This window comes from Oryx dammah, unplaced genomic scaffold (assembly GCF_014754425.2).
Source record: "Oryx dammah isolate SB20612 unplaced genomic scaffold, SCBI_Odam_1.1 HiC_scaffold_13, whole genome shotgun sequence".
NCBI classification, from domain to species: Eukaryota; Metazoa; Chordata; class Mammalia; order Artiodactyla; family Bovidae; genus Oryx; species Oryx dammah.
This window is the reverse complement of record NW_024070197.1, coordinates 6,683,282-6,691,249: the sequence shown is the minus strand read 5'-3', so window position 1 is coordinate 6,691,249 and position 7,968 is coordinate 6,683,282. Positions and strand designations below refer to the sequence as shown.

The following is a 7,968-nucleotide window of genomic DNA, read 5'->3' as shown; positions in this document are numbered from 1 at the left end:
GTTTTGTAGGGTGTCAGTAGGGAATAGCCCATTTCTACCCAGGCAGAGTTTTGCATTTGTAATATAGAGACTAGTCCCATAACTGCCCAAGTTCCCAGATCTCTGCATTGCTTCAGCCTCACTAGCAGGATCGGAGCACAACATGCTGTGAAAAACAGCTTTTTATTGAGAATAAACCCTTTTAGCCTTAAGAAGAAGTATCTCGGCTTCCGACATAACTTGAAAGTTTTACCTGAGCAGTTACAGACGGTAACTTATTGCTGTCAAGGTAACAGGCCCCGCCCCCTCCGCGGCCCGCCCCTCCCACGAGCAGTGCGCGCGGCGGCTGCTCTTCCCGCTCCTCGTCTGAAGCTCTAATACAAAAGCCCTTTCACACAGAGTCGGAAGTTGGAGAGCGCGGAGCCGAGGTCCCCGAGCGGCGCCTAAGCTTCCTTCTAGAGTAAGTTTGCAGAGCTCGCCACCCCTCCAATCCCCACCTCCGCCCCCGCTCACTCGTCCTCCTGGTGTGGGAATTCTCCTCGACCTGAAAACCCTGGTACCCGGTGCTCGGCCCCGGATAGACGCTGCCGTTGCGGCCCAGTTATCTTTTCGTTTGGGTTTTAAGTGTTTCTGAGGCGGTTTCGGGCCTCGGTGCGCGTAGACACCGCCTCTGGCGACATTTTCCTGCTTAAAACCCTTTTTTTAAAAAAAATCTCTGGCCTCGTCAAGTAAAGCCCTCTCTCGCGAGTTGGAGTCGCGCCCCGCCGCGTCGCCTTTTCCACCCCTGGAGGCAGAGCCCGTCGCCCCCGCTCGCGGAGAGGCTGCGCCCTCTGCCTGGTCCCGGGATTCCGGAGAGGCCGCCCGCTCCTGAGCCCCCTCCCTCCCAGCCCCTCTGTCCTCGCGTCTCCTCAGGCCGCTCCTTCTGCCCCGCAGGCCCCCCTTTCCTGTCAGCCCGTCCCCTCACCCCGCGTAGGGTAGGTGACCTGGGCCAGCCATGTGACAGCCAGTGCTGTAAAATAGAGAAGTATTAATAAATTAAAAAGCCAGATCTCCAGGGATTGGAAAACAGCACAGGGAGAACTGCCCTGTCTCAGTGATGGGAGCGGGGAGGCGAAGGGCGATGAGGAACGTCAGAGGTCGAGAGTCCCTAACTGTGTTTTGGCCAGGTTTGAGTCCCGAGTTGTGTTTTCACCCGGTTGGAGTCCCGCCACGTGGGTTCAAGTCTCAGTCTGAGGTGGCCAGTTTTATGGTGCTGGCAGAGAAAGAGGTAAGGAGCAGAGGAAGAAAGGGCTGGAAGGAAGCATAGCCGCATGGCCTGCCAGAGAGTGAGGAGGCAGGGAGAGTCACAGCGAGAGGAGGGGAGTAATCTGGAGCGCAGAGAGGGAGCCGAAATGGGGGAAGAGAGAGGCAGACATAGGTATGGATTTTTGAAAGACTCAGGAAGGTTGGAGAGAGAGCGTTTTGAGGGGGAATGAATAGCAGCAGCCTGGGACAGGACACGTGTGAGGGAGGAAATAAGACGGGAACAGCAGGAGAGCAGAGGGGGAGAAAGAGACACCGAGACCCAGATGAAATAGGGAGCGAGGTGAACAGAGGGGTAAGCGCGATCCAGGTGTGGCCAGTTGTTTGGATACAGATGATTTTTTTAGTTATACAGAGGAGGATGAGAATTTCAAAACTCCTGTCTATAAGGCTTGTGTCTTTTTTTATTACTTGTGGGAGAAGATGACTTTCATTTGCAAACCCTGTTGTGCTTGGGGCAGTGGCTTGATTCGCTGAGTTGTGAGTGACCCCCTTCCCTTGTCCTATCATAAGATAGAGGTCAGGGAAGAAGAGACCTGGGGCAAGAAATGACTGACTCTAGAGTATCACTCTGTGGTAGCTTTTTTTTTTTTTTTTAATGAATTTTTTTGGCTGTGCTGTGCCATGGGCTCAGGAGTTGTGGCTCCCAGGTTCTAAAGCACAGGCTCAGTAGTTGTGCACAGGCTTAGTTGCTTGTCCTTGTGGGATCTTCCTGAACCAGGGATAGAACCCATGTCCCCTGCATTGTCAGGCAGATTCTTATCCACTGTATCATTATTGGGTAGCATTTTTAAAGGAACACTTTTTTTAAAAAACGGATTCATGTTTTCTCCTTTCTTTATGTATGGTGCTTTTTGTAGCTTGAAATAGGTCTTAATTCATTCAGTTTCTGTTCTCATTTTTAACTTCAGAAATAAGCTTTTTTAGTTTCCAGTATTCTAGTCTTATCATCCTTTTCTAAATGTGATTATTCTCCACATTTTTTTAAACTTTGACACCAGATTTTTAGATTAAAAATAATTCTCAGTTTTTTATTTTTTCAAATTTTTTTCAGATTCATTCCTTGCCTGAGTGCTTTCTTCCCTTCATCTCATACATTTGAAATTTTCTTTGGTAAGTAGTAAATCATCTTAGACTATTTTGTGCCATACTTAGCAAAAGTGTCACCTCGTTTATCAGTTCTAATGAGTTAAATGAAACTAGAGCCTATTATACAGAGTGAAACAAGTCAGAAAGAGAAAGACAAATACTGTATATTAATGCATGTATATGGAATTTAGAAAGATGGTACCAGTGATCCTACATGCAGAGCAACAAAGGGAGACACAGATGTAAAGAACAAACTTTTGGACTCAGTGGGAGAAGGTGAGGGTGGGATGATTTGAGAGAATAGCACTGAAACATGTAAATTACCATATGTAAAATAGAATGATCAGTGCAAGTTCCATGCACGAAGCAGGGCACCCAAAGCCAGTGCTCTGGAACAACCCAGAGAGATCTGGTGAGGAGGGAGGTGGAAGAGGATTAAGAATGGAGGGTCTGCTTCTGCTGCTAAGTCGTGTCAGTTGTGTCCGACTCTGTGCGACCCCATAGACGGCAACCCAACAGGCTCCTCTGTCCCTAGGATTCTCCAGGCAAGAATACTGGCATGGATTGCCATTTCCTTCTCCAGTGCATGAAAGTGAAAAGTGAAAGTGAAGTTGCTCAGTGGTGTCCTGCTCTTAGCGACCCCATGGACTGTAGCCTACCAGGCTCCACCATCCATGGGATTTTCCAGGCAAGAGTACTGGACTGAGGTGCCATTATAGTCACTAAGTGAAAGTGAAGTCGCTCAGTCGTGTTCAACTCTTAGAGACCCCATGGACTGTAGCCTACCAGGCTCCTCCCTCCATGGGATTCTCCAGGCAAGAGTACTGGAGTGGGTTGCCATTTCCTTCTCCAGGGGATCTTCCAGACCCAGGGATCGAACCCAGGTCTCCTGCATTCCAGGCAGACACTTTAACCTCTGAGCCACCAGGGAAGCCCATTATAGTCACTAGCAGTCTGTTAATGAAGGAAAGGAAGGTTTTAAAACTCAGAATGGCACCAGGCCCCTTGCGGGGGTCCAGCCCCGGTGGATCCAGGGAATTCGAAGGGTGGACGGCGTGGAAAACGTATTTGTTTAGAGATAAGATTAGATTAGGAAGAAAATCTCGAGACAAGAGGTTTGCACCATCTACATAGGGCCACCGGCATCTGTTTGAATATCGGAGAGTGCCCCGCCTTGGGCTCTCTCTCTTACGGATCTTAGAAGCCGGGAAAAATAAGTAGACATGATGAGCCTCCCTGCTCCAGGTGGGAATTCAGCCGGAAAAAGAAAAGAACGACATGGGGAAGCCCAGCATCGGTGCAAGACTCCAAAAACTATTTTTCAAAATCAGCTTATATACCCCAAGTTGTACATAGAGAAAAAGAGTTATGCAGGGGCAGCAGTCCTGACCCTCATTGAGACGAGGCCTTCTTTTTGCATACCCTCCCGTATACAAAAGGTCTCAGGTGGCTTACATTATCTTCTGGCCAAGAGGCTTGTTAACATTTTTATGGCTCTCTTCCTGGATAATTGTCCAGAAAACTCCTTTTCCCTAGAAGTGTTTCCTCTTTACTCTGCATCACCCTCAAAGTACAAAAAAAGTTACATTCCTATAGAACAAAGGTGCAGTGGGTTATAACAAAGAAGGTACTTAACTCAAAGATCTAGTGTTGCTAATATCAGGTCTACTACCTGTTTTTCTATATACCAACTATACCTAAAAATTAAAGATAGAGAATTTGGCAGCAAGTATTGGCTCAACAAATGAAACCTTCAATTGGTCCTATTCTAATGATTTTGACTCCTAGGAAGCCTCGACATTCCTAGGATGTTTTATGCTTCCTGTGTCCCCCACAGTTGGGAGGCCTCAAACAATCACATGCGCAGCCTGCAGGCAGGCTAGAAAGCCATCAGAGGGGTTTTTGGATTGAAACACTCTTTCAAATGCAGAAGATGAGAGCCCTGAATTGACTTTTTCCAGAGAATGTCAGAAGAGTGGAAAAGCAGGCAGATTCTTATTTTTTAGGGGGTGGATGCTCAGGAAATTCCAGGGGGAAAACCTCAGGTCTGATTAGCCTTGCCATCAGAGCTCTGCCGCATGAGCTTGTCACGGGTGGAATTCCTCACGCTGGCTCCCGGCAGCCCCTCATCCATAAAATGCATTTTGGGATAATCTTGGCACCAGATGATTCATCCCAGGCCATAAAATGATTAACTTGAATCTTGTAGAAGGCAGATTACCATACAAATAGTTTTGTTTACATAGATTAGGGGAACAACATCTGAGTATAACATACTGGTTTGTGAAGTAGGTTCTTAGCCATTAGGCGGAACCGACTTGAAGACAGAGTCTGGGGTAAGTGCATAGGCCATTCACATAGGTTAAGACAAACATTTCCATAAGAAAAATGGATTGGTTAACTCAAGGTTTGAGAATAGTTAACTTCAGGTGCAACCGTCATCATGGCAACAAGTATGTTAAGAGAAACCTCCTTTTAAATTTGTATAGAGAAGGAAAAATGTATCACTAGTTTGTTTCCTCCTGCCGCTTAAGAGAGATAAAAATGTCTAACACTTGCAGCCTATTTCCTCCATTTGGAGACCCCTGGCCTTCCTGCCTGTTACCCTCTCAGTCCCCCCTTTTCTTTTAGAAGAAGAATGTTGCCTAGTGAAAAGGGGCATCGTTCTCGTTCCATAACTGCTTCCGAGCTGACAAGGGGCATTGTCCTTAAATCGATGAGGCAACATATTCTCCTAACTCTCATACCAAAGATGTCTGATCCAGGGCCCCCAAATAGTAGTTGGAAGCAGCTGCAACAGTAGCAGGAGCTTGAGCAACTATTGCAGGAAGGGGGACCCCTTCCAGGCTCTGAAACTGAGCTCTTGTCTAACACTTGGAAATGAATTGTCTGAGGAGACACATGTGCTGACAAAGCAAGAGATTTTATTGAGAAAGGGCACCCGGGTGGAGAGCAGTAGGGTAAGGGAACCCAGGAGAACTGCTCTGCCGCATGGGTTGCAGTCTTGGGTTTTATGGTGATGAGATTAGTTTCCGGGTGGTCTTTGGCCAATCATTCTAATTCAGAGTCTTTCCTGGTGGCGCATGCATGGCTCAGCCAAGATGGATGCTAGCGAGAGGGATTCTGGGAAGTGGACAGACACTCCATGTCTCCTTTCGACCTTTCCCGAACTCTTCAGGTTGGTGGTGGTTCATTAGTTCCATATTCCTTATCAGGATCTCCTGTCATAAAACAACTCATGCACATAGTTACTATGGTGCCTGGCCAGGGTGGGTGGTTTCAATCAGTGTGCTTCCCCTAACACAACCATTTGTCCATATGTCACATTATGTCCATAGTTAAAGTACAAACTGTTGCACCAGTCCATTTTAGGGTTGGTCATCAGATGACGAAGAGGCATCACATATGATTGTTGTTGAAGGTATTCGCAGACTTGGAGAAAGGCTTTTTCTTGAAGTGGAGATGTCCACCACAAAAGCCTTTCATGATGTAGAGGGGAGCACTCCACAGACCCAATTGTGGAATGCAGCATAGGAGTGAGCCCAGGACAGGAAGGCATTGTCTTGAGGATCAAAGGGCACACTCAGGATTTTTGGAGTCAGCAGAAGTAGGCTCACATAGATTATCAAGCCCATCTGAAAAGTACAAAGTAGGGCATAGAAAGTAAAGACGTAAAGTGAAGTCACTTAGTTCTGGTCAGGGTGCCACCTCTTAACTCAAGTGTGATGTACCCATGAATCAATTCCTGGCACTTTGACAGCTGTGGAAGAAGAAAGAATAACCTGGTAAGGGCCTTCCCAGAGGGGCTCGAGGGATGGGCCCCCAGATCCCAATGTTTTTAGATCCCAATGTCAATAGACTTGGGTCATGGGGTTACATTTGATATAAATGCCAGTGTAACAAAAGCCTAACCTACAACAACCGGTAAATCTACCTTATTTACATGCTAGGTGGACAAGATCTGTGTTTCAATGGTATGAGTATATTGCTGCCTTATTTGTACCCTCTATAGGGACAACAGATATCATGATTAAAGTAGAGGCCTTGACTAATTTTACAAAACAGGTCCTCCTAGATAGAACAAAAGCCATCCAAGTCTTAAAAGAGCAACTCCAAATGAGAAAACCAGTAATTCATAATAGAATGGCTTTGGACATACTCACTGCTGCTCAGGGAGAGACCTGTGCTATAATTAAGGTTGAATGTTGTGAATACATTCCTGACTTATCTGGCAATGTATCGACTGCTTTAGATGACATGAAAAACCAGGTAAAAACAATGTCAAATGAAAACATTCCTTTCTGGACTTCGGTCCTATCTTGGGTGAAGGGTGATTGGTGGAAAACTGTATTTACCACTGTTACAGTTGCCTTGATAGTTCTGCTTTGTGGACCCTGAATTTTACAATGTATTATGAACTTTGTAACCCGAAGGTTGATGTCATTCTCCCAAATTGGTCGGAGAGCCAGGGTGCAATATATCCCTATGAATGATGCTCATAATATGAGTTAAGAGCATCAGGAGGGGGGAATGAAGAAGAAATTCATAGGGTCTGGACTCCATCTTAGGTCTGTTTATGCTGCTCAAGCTCAGCCACCTTTCCAATGGACTCTGAACTCTGTGTTTAGTGTCTGTGAAAACAGCAACAGGATAAGACCCCCACCAGACAGGGGAACCTTATCATATCTAGGTTACTCATCACCTAAGAGAAAACATATACTAATCACCCCTTCCTCCAGACAGGCCATAAATTTTTCTGTATCTATCAGAGTGTAACCTCGGGTTTATTGATTATTGGCTAATTGTTTGACTGAGCACACAGCACGTGAATGATGGGGTTATTGGGATTTTATTTTCCTTGGTTTGTGTAAGTCTTAAGGAATTTGGAATGGTGCGTTCAGAAATGTACACATGGGATATAAAAGATTTTCACAGATGCTGGTCGGGGTCCTTGGCTAAGAGGAGACACTGCCTTGGGTCCGCCGGTGTAATAAACTGCACTCCATTATCTGCATTGTCCTTCTGAGTGAGTTTGTTTCCCGGAATGCGTGGCTACAACAATAGGTAGGGGATGATTTAGTATGGGTTTAATTTTCTCAGGGCCTATGGCCCTAGTCCCTTCTGATATGATTAGGCCTAGATATCTAACAGATTGTTGACAAAGCTGAGCCTTTTCTCTTGATGGCTTATAACTGCAGCCTGTCAGAAAGTTTAAGAAATCTTCTGAGGCTCCTGAACAAGTTTCCTCTGTCTCAGCACAGAGCAAAATATCATCTACATATTGTAACACCACCGCTTCGGAGCTATTAAAGTTTTGTAGATCCTGTGACAAACTTTGTCCCAATAAGTGAGGACTTTCATGAAATCCCTGGGGCAAAACTGTCCAGGTTAACTGAGAAGCTGGCTGCATAGGGTCTTCAAAGGCAAATAGAAATTGACTTTCCTCCACCAAAGGCACAGAATAGAAAACATCTTTCAAATCAATTACTGAGAAATATTTGGCTCGTTCAGGAATTTCAGATAATAGAGTATAAGGTTGAATGGCACCATGAGGTGTAAAGGAACTACAGCCTCATTTATTATTCATAAATCTTGAAC

At 45.8% G+C, this 7,968-nt stretch overlaps 1 protein-coding gene across 3 annotated transcripts in view; it reads left to right on the top strand.

Annotated features, from left to right (window-relative positions):
- Nucleotides 1-327: 327 nt before the first annotated feature.
- LOC120871986 (zinc finger protein 160-like) overlaps nucleotides 328-7,968 on the top strand; it is a 31,863-nt gene continuing 24,222 nt past the window's right edge. For all 3 annotated transcript variants that reach the window (XR_005723143.1, XM_040252096.1, XM_040252097.1), the window contains exons 1-2: nucleotides 328-439; nucleotides 2,336-2,394. The gene's annotated coding sequence lies outside the window, so the exon portion shown is untranslated. The remainder of the gene's footprint in view (nucleotides 440-2,335; nucleotides 2,395-7,968) is intronic.